Raw genomic sequence first — 13,912 nt, forward strand, 5'->3', positions numbered from 1 at the left:
TTTTGTTAAGATGAGTCTTCAGGTCTTTCTCACTTTTTATCAAGATCTAATCCCAAAACATAATGTTAAAGGCATTACACTGACACATGTTGGCTTTAGATAAGAAGTTCATGTTGCTGACCACAATCAAGGATTCCAGGAATAAGTCTTTCAGCAAATAATATGCAGGAAGGACATGGTGACCTTGCAACATTTCAACCTGCATTAAGAGCTGTCTGCCAACTTAAATTTTGCCTACAATTTGTAGGATTACACAGCATTTCCTTTTCTAAACAGTTGCATTGCTTTATGAAAGTACTTCTAATATTATTCGCACAGAAAGGTGAAATAATCCCTATCAATTTTAGCGATTACAAAATTTTCCAAGATCAAAGTAAGTTTAGCCTTATAAAATTTTGTATTAGTTTGTAGCCATTTATAAACACTTTTGTAAATGCCTACAGCTATGACAAGTCACTTGGAACAAAACAAAACAAAAAAAAAAAGCAGAAGATGGGGGGGTTGGTTATGAATTCTCTCCGAATTAAATGTTTTCTATAAATATATTATCAACACTCTTCCTGTACAAAATCATTCGTTCATGGTAACTAGATCACTAACAATTATCTGTCATCTGTGACAAGTCACTTGATAAAGCAGACGACAGTGTTTCTGTTTTCTGGGTAGCTACAACCTTGCATAATGGAAGCAGCATAAAGGACTTCAAAGTGGCTGGTGTGGGAAGGGAACAATGAAACAACTTACCTTCCTTTAACCATAAACCAAGTTCTTAATTTTCATTTTCACATACTGATTGGCAGATAGATATAGATATATATATCTATAAAAAGTTAAACTTTAAAATATTATCAGGGTTACATTTTTCCTCTATATAAGTGTATGCTAGTAAGTGAGAAAGTACTACAAAAAAGTTAAGCTTTACTTACCCCACAAGACTTTTGACATCGTGATCAAACAACAGAGGTTCATAAGACGATTCTGTGATGAAAAAGATGGTGGTTATCAAAACAGGAAACTATGTTACCTATTTTTGGTTAACCTGCTTCAGTGCTTGCATACTTTTTCCTAGCATCAGCATGAATTAACTACAGGCTAATTCCATAAATATACAAGGCCGAAGTTATTTCTAAGGTACAGCAAAGATTATTTTGGCCTAAATTAAAACCACCTGAATTTTAATACAAAATAATGAAAAAGTCATGTGCACATCAATTCATCCAGAGTTCAACGTTTTTTAAATTTCAAGTCAAAGTCAGTATTGGTGCCTCCTGCCTGATTCAAAGAAATGCTTTATTAGGAAGTTAACTTCACTGAGCTCATAATGCAAGTAAGCAAGCAAATGAACAAAATAACTTAGCATCAGACAGTTCAGAATGTTAGCATCATTGTTCACATCTATAACTAGAAACAATCATGCTCCTCGGTCTTTTAAGTGATAGGTGACTGTACAGCATTCATAGCAACAGCTTGTACTGGCAACACCAACAAGCATTAGTTTAGGCAAAAACCTTGGCAGAAGGATAGCCTTCAGCTTTACATCATAACCCTGTGCAGTTAATCGTGACATTATGAAGGACAAATACCTCAGTGTCTCACTGCCAGGTCTTGTCATTTTAGAGGTATTTTACGTTGTGATATTTTCCTCGCTCTTGTAAGAGCTCTTCCTTGCCCCTCAGTAAAACTTCCCTTTCCCTTCTGAGCGTGAATGCAAGTAGAATCTTTTAGACATGTGGCACAAAGGTATTTTGCAGATTTAGGGAATATTAGAGCCCACCCACAAACTCTTTTCCTTGATACTTCCAGCTCCAGGAACAATGTTTACCAGAAAGGCAATTCATTTCCCTGGAAGAAAACAGGGAGTAGATAAAGGCTACCAGCAGGGAGCATTTCATACTCTTCATAAACAGTCAATTCAAATTAGTGGATGCAGACTCACAGAACGTAACAGCAATACTAAGGAAAAAAACATATGCTTTCCATATAGAAACAATAAAAACTTTCCAAAACTGTCCTTCAAGATTCTCTTTCTTCTTCACCCCGAGCCAATGCAGTCTAATTACAGGGAGTAATTTGGGAGAATCATGCAAAAATGTCTGCCTCAACTGGTACTGCATTGTTTCTTGTAGCATTTTGAAGCAGTCTCCTTTTCAATGAACTATGCTCACTACATCCTGTGCCTCATTTATTTTTCCAGGAAAGGTTCCCTAACCCAAGCCAGTTTGTCTGAAACACTATTGCTCCATTCCTTACCTCTGCTGCCTCACCATGTGAAATACAGTCACTTCAGGGAGGAGAGATACACCACATCTGTTCTGATCCCCTTTATTACAAACAAGACAAGCTGGTGGCCCAGCCGGTAGAGGTCACAAGAGAGTCTGGGTCTTGCATAGCTTGAAGCTTTGCATCTCAAAAGCTAGAACGGCAACTGACTGATAGCTTCAAACAAACACTTCCATCCACTGTTTCTCTGCAACATCCTACCCTTAAGCATCTTAAATGGATAATGCTAAAATTAGTGTCCAGAAAAAACTGTGGCTGTCTTGGGGAAAAAAAAGGAGTTTTTATTCCTTTTAAAGAAATAAAGATAAGACAGTAGTAAAGACAGGTAGGATGGCTTTTGAAGAGAGACACCAAACAGATTTACCAACTGGGAGTTCAACTGTAACTAAAACAGTGACACACGGACCTCCACATAGAGATGTTTACTTACTCAGACAGCCAGGAGCACAGCCTTACGGTCATCAAGATAACCTCCTTCCAGATCCTCTACTAGTCACATTAACCAATAACAACATTCTTAACAGTTTGAACCCAGTTACCTTCAGCTATCCCAAATAAACCATTTTTCAGTTTAGGGCCTGCTTCTTTCGGTCAAATCTCTAGAAGTGGTAGCAGGTTGCAGGTAGCAGGCAGGCTGAGGGCTACACATTTATTCTTAAAAATTCCCTATATTACTTTGGAATCCTCGTTAATTCGTCCAACCTTCCACATGTGTGTGTAAGTATATACACACAAGTAGACGCGAGTCATACAGATTTTAGTCTAGGGCAGGAACTAAACTGGCCATGAGGATTTCCTGTTCATCAAAAAAGGTGTTCCAGTTTCATTGTGTAGCCTACTTTTTTGTCTAGTGAGAATTCTCTAATCATTACAAAAGTTGTCAGTAATATTTTAGACGGGGGAATACAAACTGGGTAATTTAAATACAAAGGTATCTTTTTTTTTTTCATTTGCACATACATCAAATGTTTTGCGGCACAGTTTGCCATACAAGAACATCCTCCTGCACTCTGAGCTTCCTACCAGAAAAAGTCAGTCAGGCACTGATCTTGCTTATACCCAAGGAACTATTATGAATTCTGGCCTTATGGAAGATGTAGTTTTAGTAAGTAGTGGGCAGTTTTGTTAGTAGTTATATAAATATACATAAAATATATATTGAAGGGGAATATTGAGAGACTGTCAGTGTTCCCAGTGCATTCAAATTCTCTTGGGTTGGGAGGATTAGAAATGCTTTCCCTTCCTAAATAGTATGGAAGAAAGCATACAGGGTAAACTCCTCATAGTACTTGAAAATCTCCCTTAACTAGAAAAGGCAGAAAAGTTTAAGCCTCAGGAGACAGCAGTTGGTAGAACTGCATTTAGATGTCTTAGACTTACAAAGTACAGTTTGGACAAGACTGCCACCACCTCCTTAAAGGAAGGAATATGCCACTTGTGAAAAGAAAAAGAGAATCTCAAATGCCACCACACAGATGAAAAGATTTAAAGTCCTTTTTTGTTTTCACAGGCAGGGCTGGTAAACTAGCTCATGCTTGTGTATCATCTCCACCTGCAAACATGAGTAAGCACTGTTATCGACTCCTGTGATTGTTATCATGGCTCACATGGATCCTAAACCCCCATTTCCTATAAGCACGAGAACTGGGGACAGTCTCGGTGGCACTGGAAGATACACACTCCTAGTCTTCAATGTCACAGAGAAAAGCTTCAAAAAAAGATGACATGAGCATACAAGCTCAGAAAGCCAGAATAAAACAAACCAAAAGCAGTCAGATCTGAGAGTTTAGTTTGTTTTACAAATATTAAGCCACCACCATCATTTTTGACTGCTTGTAGTCAGCAATATTGGATCAGAACAACAATGACAAAAAACGTAAGGAGGAAGATTAGTATGCAACACCAGGACACCAACAACTATGCAGATGATGGTCTGACATAACAAGATTCATTTGGGGACAGTGGGCTGCCCAAGCACTCCTTCAACTGCAGAGACGAGGCTCCACAAGGGAGAACTGCTGCTGAAAGGCGGCACAATCCTGCAACCCAGTATTGCAGGGCTGGTGACATGCAGAGACAGAATATAAATGATTTCTCACACCTTCACAAAGCTCATAACTGCTGGACCAGGCTGATATCTGAGCAAAGAACCTAATGATTTCTGAGCAGTCTGTACTCCTTTGGGAGCCCAGTCTAGGACAGTTTATTTAAAAATTAAAACCAGCAAAGAAGTAACAGAGGGAATAGGTAGCCAAGGGGCGTGGCGGGAAGGACAGGAGTAAACCTTTCTTTGACCATCATTAAATTGTTTGCAGCGTGGAGCGCTTAGGAGCATTGTGCTGACTGCTGCCACGTGAAGATCCTGGGCAGAAGCAGCACACGCTGCAGCAGTACTTTCTAGTCATGAGGGTGAGCATGGCGAGGTTTTATCAACACTGGCTATTTTCTCTTCTCTCCAAGAGGCACAGCTGTTAACCAGAGAGCTGTATGAAGTAGGAATTACCTTCTACTTTCCTTTTCTAAGTTTCAGGAACAGTTAATGAGAAGTCTGTGTCAGAGCTTATAAATAAGATGAAGCTTTAAGGTAAGCTAACAAATACGGGAGAGAGCTTGCAAGAGAATGAGAGCTGCATTTCTTCTATTTTGGCAAGTAGTACAGTACACAATTTGATTGCTGAACCAAAATACTCCATGTGTTGCACTGTAATTCAAGCTCTGCCTCTTTTCATCAGTGTCCTGCACATGCCTTTCCCCTTGCCCCTCACCTTTGCTGCCAGGAAGGTCTGACTTTGGCCCTCTGCATATCCCAGAGGACTGTTAAATAGGAAGGAGAATTATAATGTAGAAAAATAAGCCACTGATACTTAAGTCTTAAATCAATATTAGAATAGGAAGCTTTAGTCTGGTATATAGGTCAGGGAAGTATTTGAAGCACAAACACTGGGCAATTTGATTCATGGAGAAGGCTGGCTTGGAGAGCTCTGCTGCTCTGAGGAAAGCAGCATACAACTGCACTGGGCAGCCAGGCTGTCCCCCACATAACACCACAGAGGCTATTTTACCGCTCCAAGAGCATGCTGGGGTAGAACAGGTCTGGTTTCATGCAAAGCTAGGCTTTGGACTACACTCAGTGAAGACAGCAAAGTCATTGCTCCTGCTCCATGACAAAGCAACACACAGAGTAAGACTCAAAAAACACGTTCTGAGTAATCCTTAAGAAAATTTATCAAAATGGGAAACTGAGACTCAGATTTATAAAAGGAATCTAAACCTGGAATTATAAGGTCTGCAATGTGACAAGCACTCTGGTCATAATTCTGAAAAACAAAAAACCAAACCAAAACACCCAAACAAAACCAAAAAACCCCAGCCAACCAACAAATGAAAAATCCTAGAAATCCACAAAACTTAAAAAGCAAGAGTAAAACTATGCAATCCATGGTACTTCTATGGAATATTTGGTATGACTGGGGCTTCTACACTCAGCAGCACCTTATACTGTTGAGTACCCAAGCTCCTCAGTGAATTGCAGCCCATTCTGAAGCATGCTGAAATCAAAGAGAGTCATTTATAAGACTGAAGAGGTTTTGAGTCATGTCTTATTTGAGCTGACTTCAGCAGTGCAACTGCCTAATACCATTCACTAAGTCATTGAAAAACCCTAGGTACTCAGGCCTTTGGAAAAATAGAGCCATCGGGCCTCAAACAAGCAAAATGCATGCTTTAAAAGAGCATGCTAATGAAGCACAATTACTGGAGGCGGACTGTGACCTAACAGAAACTGCACTAGGCTGAGACTGGAGAACTGTGTTCTTTCGTCAGGTCAGCAAGTGAACCTGGATATTCAAGACCTCCTCCACCACCCCATTTCCATCTGTAAACAAACATATTAAATAACATGCTCTGAAAGCTGAATGAAAAACAGGTTTTTAATTTCCCAGTGATTTAGAAAGACTGGTTACAATGGTTGGCTTATAGGGCACACATACATTAACATTTCTGTATGTATACAGCACCTTTTTAGGAGTGGTATGTACCTTAGGTTTCTGTACCTTATCCTCATTACAAATACACTGAGGAGTTAGTGCATGATAAGCACTGTTAAACTACTGGTTGTGAGCTGGTTAAACAGCCATATACTCAGGAAAATATGAAGCACTGTAGAGAGCATAAAGGACAGTTGTTCTTCAGGAATTTCATTATACCTGAGAACTAAGCATAAGGCAGGCAAGCAAAATGGAAACAATAAACACCAGGATTATTTTGCCAGCATGTCATATATTTACACGCGCCTTCTGACCTCTCTGCAGTCTTTATGCCTTATGCCACATGAGGACTTCCTTTGGTGTCTTTTATTTAAAAAAATGCCTAAGGATGCCCACACACAGCTCTACAGTGCAGGGTTTAAGAATTTTGGCAGACCTATCCCAGTATAACATTAATCGTGCAGTAGCTTGCACGTTGTCTGAAGAAATTCTGTGCAGCACAGTCTGCTCTTGCCTGGGAAGACAAAACAGGGAGAATTACAAATCCGTATCTCTCCTCAGCACTCTCTTCCCAGGGATAATATTCCGGTATGCCCAAACTGACTTATCTTCCACATTTACTTGGTGTTGCTCTTGTCTGCATTGGTGGAAATCACCATTAAGAATACTAGGGTGAAATAAGGCATTGAGAAAAATAGGATGGAATTTATAAAAAACTATTTAAACAAGTGATAGTAACCATGCTACATTTAAATCCACTGAACACATATCGTCTTTCCTATTTAGGATCCTTGATCTGCATTGAGGGCCAGACATTCAGATATCGACTGAAAATACAGCCTTTCTGGACAACTTCTAGGGGGAATAAAAACAGAAGAGGAGAACGTGTGGAAAACACAGAAGCTTAAACTCAAAACCAGAGCTGTTTCACAAACTAAGGAGCCTAAGAAATTAATCTAAACTAAGCTGCTAGAGCAGACTGTAAGACTAACATGCAAGTGTTTGATGCATACCAGAGAACCTTGAATGAGAAAAGGCATGTGAATAAAATATGACTCAATAACATGATTCATGCTGAAATAACAGGATTTTAATTATGTGCAACTTCAGCCCTGTGAACATGAAGCACCTCAGGCATTTACTGCCCTGATGACAGAAGCTACAAATTTATTCAGTGATTTACTTATGAAACATTATGTTGGATGCAGCATTTGGTGGGTGTGGAAACCAAATAGACAATAACCCAAACAAAACCCACAAAGGCCACATATCTAGATGTGGTCTTCATTAATAATCAGGACTATCAGTTTAAGAACACCTGAAGTGACAATGTCAAGCCACTTCCCTCAGATACCTGTATGTTCCAACTTGCTGTGAAGTCAGTAAAGGCACACTGCAATAGTGCTGTCAAACCTTCACAAAGCAATGCAACAGAAATGTGAGCAAGGAAAATGGAAATGTGTGAAAGTGCATATGTGAATTTCAAACCAGTCTTGTTCAGGACTAACTTGGGGAGAGCTGACACACGTGTGAGATGGATGTATTGCTGGATAAAAACTCCAAAATAGTTCCCAAATCATTCAGAAAGAAAGCTAGAATGGTAAAACAATTACATATGGTGCTGATCACAAAGAAAACAGGAAATATAGTCCACTAGGGAAAAATACAGAAGACTACTAAAACAGGCAGCCTGTTGTGGATGCAAACGAGAAATTAAAGAGATGAGAAAGCGATTCAAAACTCCCCCACACCAGTTCTTACAAACCACAAAGTCCAGCAAACCAGCTAAGAAGCAAGCAAGCAACACTATGTATTTTCAAAGGATTCAATTAGGTATCTTCATCAGTGACACAGACAGTGGTGCCGCTGACACGCCTGAGGGATGGGATGCCATCCAGAGGGCCCATTCCTCGAGCTTGTCCAGGTCCCATGTGAATCTCATGAGGTTCAACAAGGCCAAGTGCAGGGTCCTAAACCTGAGTCAGGGCAAGTCCCAGTATTGATACAGGCTCAGGGGATGAAAGGATGGAGAGCAGCCCTGCCAAGACTTGGGGGTACTGGTGGATGAAAAGTTGGACATGAGCCAGCGACGTGCTCACAGCCCAGATGGCCAACTGTATCCTGCATCCAAAGCAGCATGGCCAGCAGGTCAAGGGAGGTGATTCTGCCCCTCTACTCTGCTCTGGTAAGATCCCACCTGCAGCCCTGTGTCCAGCTCTGGAGCCCTCAGCACAGGAAAGACCTGGACCTGCTGGAGTGGGTCCAGAGGAGGCCACAAAAATGCTGAGGGATGGAACACCTCTCAGGACAGGCTGAGAGAGTCGGGGTTGTTCAGCCTGGAGAAGAGAAGGCTCCAGGGAGACCTAATTGCAGCCTTCCAGTACTTAAAGGGGACTTACAAGAAAGATGGGGGCAGACTTTTTAGCAGGGCCTGTAGTGACAGGACAAGGGGTAACGGTTTTAAACTAAAAGAGAGCAGACTTAAACTAGATCTAAGGAAGAAGTGTTTCACAATGAGGGTGGTGAAACCCTGGCACAGGTTGCCCAGAGAGGTGGCAGATGCCCCATCCCTGGAAACATTCCAGGTCAGGTTGGACGGGGCTCTGAGCAACCTGATCTAATTGAAGATGTCCCTGCTCACTGCAGGGGGGCTGGACTAGCTGACCTTTGAAGGTCCCTTCCAGCCCAAACTATTTTATGATTCTCTTCGCTCTGTAGCTCATTCTACAGCCAAATTGCACAGGGAGGGTTCTTTAAGTAGATGTCTAGTGAAAGATTTTAGCAATAAGGAAAGATCATGTAAATGTAAGTTACAGGGGCATTGTCTTAATAAAGCAGCACAGAAGCCAAAGCAAACAATTAGGTCTTTTGTGCTCAAACAATTGGCTGGATTAGTGCTTGAATGGACACAGAAATTTTACATCTCAAATAAACCCTATTGAGAGTTAGGCATCAATTTATATAAGAATATGACTAGAGACCTGTGCAGGAGGGAGCATGCACTGTGACATGGTACTCTGGTCAATTTTCAGAGTCACTTGCATCCCAACAGGCCTTGACCAAGTGACACAGCTATGCCTGTCCCAGCAGAGACATGCAGACAAGCAGCAAGATAAGAGCCCATAAAAATCTGAGAACAGGAAACCAATGCTGGCCTTCCTCTGGCATTTTTTTGAATGTCTGAATCAAACTTTTTTTTTTTCTTTTAAATAGCTTTGGGCATAATGTTGAAACACACTGGTTTTTTTTCTGGGCACAGGATGAAAGAAATCATCACTTAACGCACCATAACGAAAGCAAAAGGAACAAGAAAGAAGGGAAGAGCATACTGAATATAGTAGAAAGACTAGGAACACACATGGTTAAAAACAAAGTGAAAAGAGAATAGAGACTATGGTGGTAATGTGTCATCAAACAAAAAACCACCAATGAAACAAGGGAAAAAATCCTCACTGGTCACACACAGCCAGAAATAATGCTAGGGAGAAATCTCAAGTACTCTTTGCTACTACGCTTAACAGGAGAAATGAGATCCTGCAAACCAAGCTTGAGAATACATAAACAGAAGTATGAAATTAGAGGAAATTATTCCAACACCAGATAAATACAGCAGGCTCATCTGCAGCAGTGTGCTCAGCTGTGTTTACACTATTAGAGACACTGAGATGTGTGAGAAAAGACAATCAAATGATTCTGAGATTCCAATGAGATTAATGCACCTGCAAACAAGTATCACCAGCTAACCTCTTGAATTAGCCACTGTACAAATGCTAGATCTGCAAGATTAGGAAAGAAGAGGATTGTGCGAAAGTAAGTAAGCAAAAAAGCAAGAAGGCCATTTGACTACAGACTGAATATACCAGTCCCATGAGAAGGCACTGACTGCTGCTAAAGACAAGTAACCTCAGGCCTTGCAAATGAAGGCTTCAGCAGATGTGTCTTCACATTTTAAAGTTTTCTGAAGACTTCCCTCGCAACTGAGGCAAGTCACTGTAAATCCTCTAGACCTAGTTTCTTCCTGATAACACAGAGATTATCCAACTTTTATCATATAATCCAGACAAATTCTATTGCCTACTTCGGTTGCCAACATGCTAGTGGAAAGGAGAATTTCTTGTAACATTCTGAGGTGATGTCCTGACAAGAGCAAGTACAACACTGAAATTTCTGAGAAAAACTAATACTCACCTACCTTTTAGCAGAGATGAGCAGATAGAAAACAACATCCAGTCAGAACACAGACCTCTCACAATGTTTTTATTTTGCTTAGTTTTTCTAAACTTACTTCCATTTCAGGGCTGTTACAGCTTCTGCTCTAAAGAACTGGAATACACACAGCTTCCTCTTTATATGAATCTTGCACTACCATCCACCTTTGATCCCATTCCTCTCCCCGCTTCTGCTATTATAATTTCACAGATTTTGCCAGAAGGAGCCATTAGATCACTTAAGCAGATCTCCAGTATAATGCAGACACTAACTTTCACCCAGCTATCGTTGCCAAAACCCATATACTTTAGTGAAATGAAAGCAAGAGATTAAATTGTACGCTGCAGGAGACCTTTCAGCACGAGCTGTACCCAGGGACACTGTACTGGCAGAAAACTGGGCAAAATAAAAGCAGATGATTCCGTCAGGAAATTACAGCCTCCACTGCAGAGAAAGATAGTGAACCTTACCAATCTCGCGTTAAAAAAAAATTCTTTCCGACGCACCATTTGAAAGTAGAATATGAGACATGTAAGAATGACCGACCTAGATAAAGAACCCGCTTTTCCCTTAGATGTCTATATCTCTCAGCAATGGAACACTTTCTTCAGCCCTGATTAACTGCTTGTGTTTAAAATAAAAGCAACAAAAAGCACCACAGAATAATGTGAACGATGACAAAAGCCCTCCCTTAACTCACAGTAGAAATCATGCTACCTAAGATTTTATTATAATTACTGTTTTAATGCAGCTGAAGGCTGATATAAATTCAGACTCAAAATACGATCTGCCAATTTGCTTCTGAAACTTAAGTAGATAAACAATCTAATAATTCATATCCAAGCGACAATGAGTCTACCATCTTTACAAATACTTGTACAAATGTTTTACTATCCTCTTAGACAGAGGTCTGGAACATTATGGCAAGAGTGAAATCATACATTTTAATTCTCTCACCAGTGGGTTGCACCATGCTTTCATAGGCAGAGATTGAACTACAACAGCAGGAATGATGCCTTCTGAAAGCACTTCCCAGCAGAAGTCCATACAAGAACTCTGTGTATTAACAATGGAAATCTTAATCTACACTAATAAGCAGTGCCCACTGCACCCAGAGGATCAGTGATTTCTCTCTTGTTCTACCTTATGAAAAATACCTCTTATCTCAGAGGAAAAAAGGTGACTTAATGACACTAATGACAAAAACATAGGGAACAGGCTAAGAGCTCAGAAGGTTCTGCTATAGGGTACTGAGCCTGAGGTAGACCTAAGGGACAGTCACCCCACTGGTAAAAAAAGCACAAAGTACTTGACTAAGCTCATTACAGATTTTAATAATATACGTACTTTGAACATACAAGAAATGAGATTTCAGGCAGCTGCCAATCCAAGGCAGATCTCTTCATGACTTAATTTCCACCCCAATCAAGCCAGCAGTGATTAGGTGTTCACCTGTTTAATGGTCAATGCCTTGCATGACATAAGTTACAGACTACATAAATTCATTTTCATTAGCTTGCTTTTCACTTTATATTGCAATCTCTCAAGCTTTTTCTCTCTGGAAGTATATATAAAAATTCCCCAAGCCATTATTTATATCTATCAGTTCTCAGTTTATAAAATGATACACACATTACAAAATATAACATCACAAGTAATGACCTTGTTTGGCTGTACTGCAGATAAGAAGCTTGAAGACCCTCAAACAGCATAACACCACCAGCAAGCACATAAACTGATGTTCCGACAGACCCATGGGCTTTAACAAGGCTACCCACGTACTCAAATTGCAACTCTGAAGCTTTAGTCTCCAGGCTTGGCAGCTGGTACTTAAGTTATGGATGCTGTGCTTGCCAAGTGGTTCCAGAAAGTTCAGAAGAGAGGGATTAGCAAGGCATTTCCCTCCCTCCCCTTTTTCATTCCTGATTTCTAGGGATGTGCCAGCTGCTAATCAGTGTAAGGCAGAGACAGCTACTTGGGCAGCCTCCCCAGTCAGACCACAACCTCTGCAAACTTAAGGTTGGACTTCAGTTCTAATCTTGGAAACTCAGATCCTTCCCTCATACACAAATCAGAGCAGAAGTATAGGTTGTTATGTAAAAGGTTACTGCCAACTGCAAAATATAATTTAGAGGAACATTCAAGTCAACACTTGCTTCCCTACATGTGCCAAATCTCCCATAACCTTGAGGCCAAAGGGCTGCATCCTTGGTGAAATGCCAGCTCCTGGGCCAGGTGCAACAGTAGCAAATCGGGAATAGAAGATTTCCAATGCCAGAAAGGCAGATTTGTCCACGTGGACAATCTTGTCTTAACAGCCTGACACTACTGTGACCTGACCTTGCTTACACGTTCACTTTGCTTGTCCTACTCCTTTCCCTCACAGATTCTGAGCACTACAGTACCAAGCTCACTATCAAGAGTCTTCTTCTGTGACAGCAGAGGGAGGAGAAAACGGTACACAAGAGAAGCTACAGCATGTCTAATTTTATCTCACCTCTATTTCTGACAGAGTAGCTTCAAAAGCAGCAAAAAAGTTGCATTCAGTCTGCTCCCATTAAAATCCATAACAGTTTCCCCATCAACTTCAATAGGAGGACTTTGTATTAGGAAAAGCATACATCATTGAATTCAGACAAAATACACTTAAAAGACAGAGTTGTGACAAAGGGGATGTTTTCAACAATACTGTAGATGTAGATAGTGACTTGCTCAACCTCCTCCATCTTATTTGGCAGGACTGTAAAAACCCAAAAGAATAGCACATCAACAGTGGGGAGAAAAAAAAAAGGGTAAAGAAGTCAAGGAGGCAAACCCCTATAACCTATTGTGGTCAGTACTCACTGCACAACTCCATTTGCCCCGCTGCCTTTCCTTTAGAAAAATGAAAGCACAGCTATATAGGCAGTGCTTGCTTTTCTAACAGCCAAGTTACCTGTGCCAGTGCATGGTCCAGCGCTCAGAGACCGCTCACCACATCCACACATGAGGGGAGGACAACACTGGCTGGAAACACCTCCTGTTACACACACTTGCATCCCATCTCAGAAAATTATGTGACTACAGCCTGCGAGGGCTCCCAAAGGCCCCCACCTGCAGCCAATGAGGCACATAGGGCAGAAAACAAGTTTAATCACACAAATAAAAAGACAAGCACAGGACTTGAGAAGTTTTGAGGGAGTGTGATCACTATTGTGACAAACAGTATGACTTTTACTACTAAACAGCTTTCCAGCCATAAGACCTGGAAATAATTAACTAAATATAACCTGAAGAGAAGGTAAGGTCAAGCTTGAACATGCCTTCAAAGCTGAATGTGACCCCCAAATTAACCGGACAACGCTGGGACAGGAAGGAAAGCAACCACAATCAACATGATAAATGTACTTTAAAATGTCAATATAAAACTAAGGTTTGCTACTGTCATGCACTAAGGT

This window comes from Phaethon aethereus, assembly GCF_964289735.1.
Source record: "Phaethon aethereus genome assembly, chromosome: 6".
Lineage (NCBI taxonomy): Eukaryota > Metazoa > Chordata > Aves > Phaethontiformes > Phaethontidae > Phaethon > Phaethon aethereus.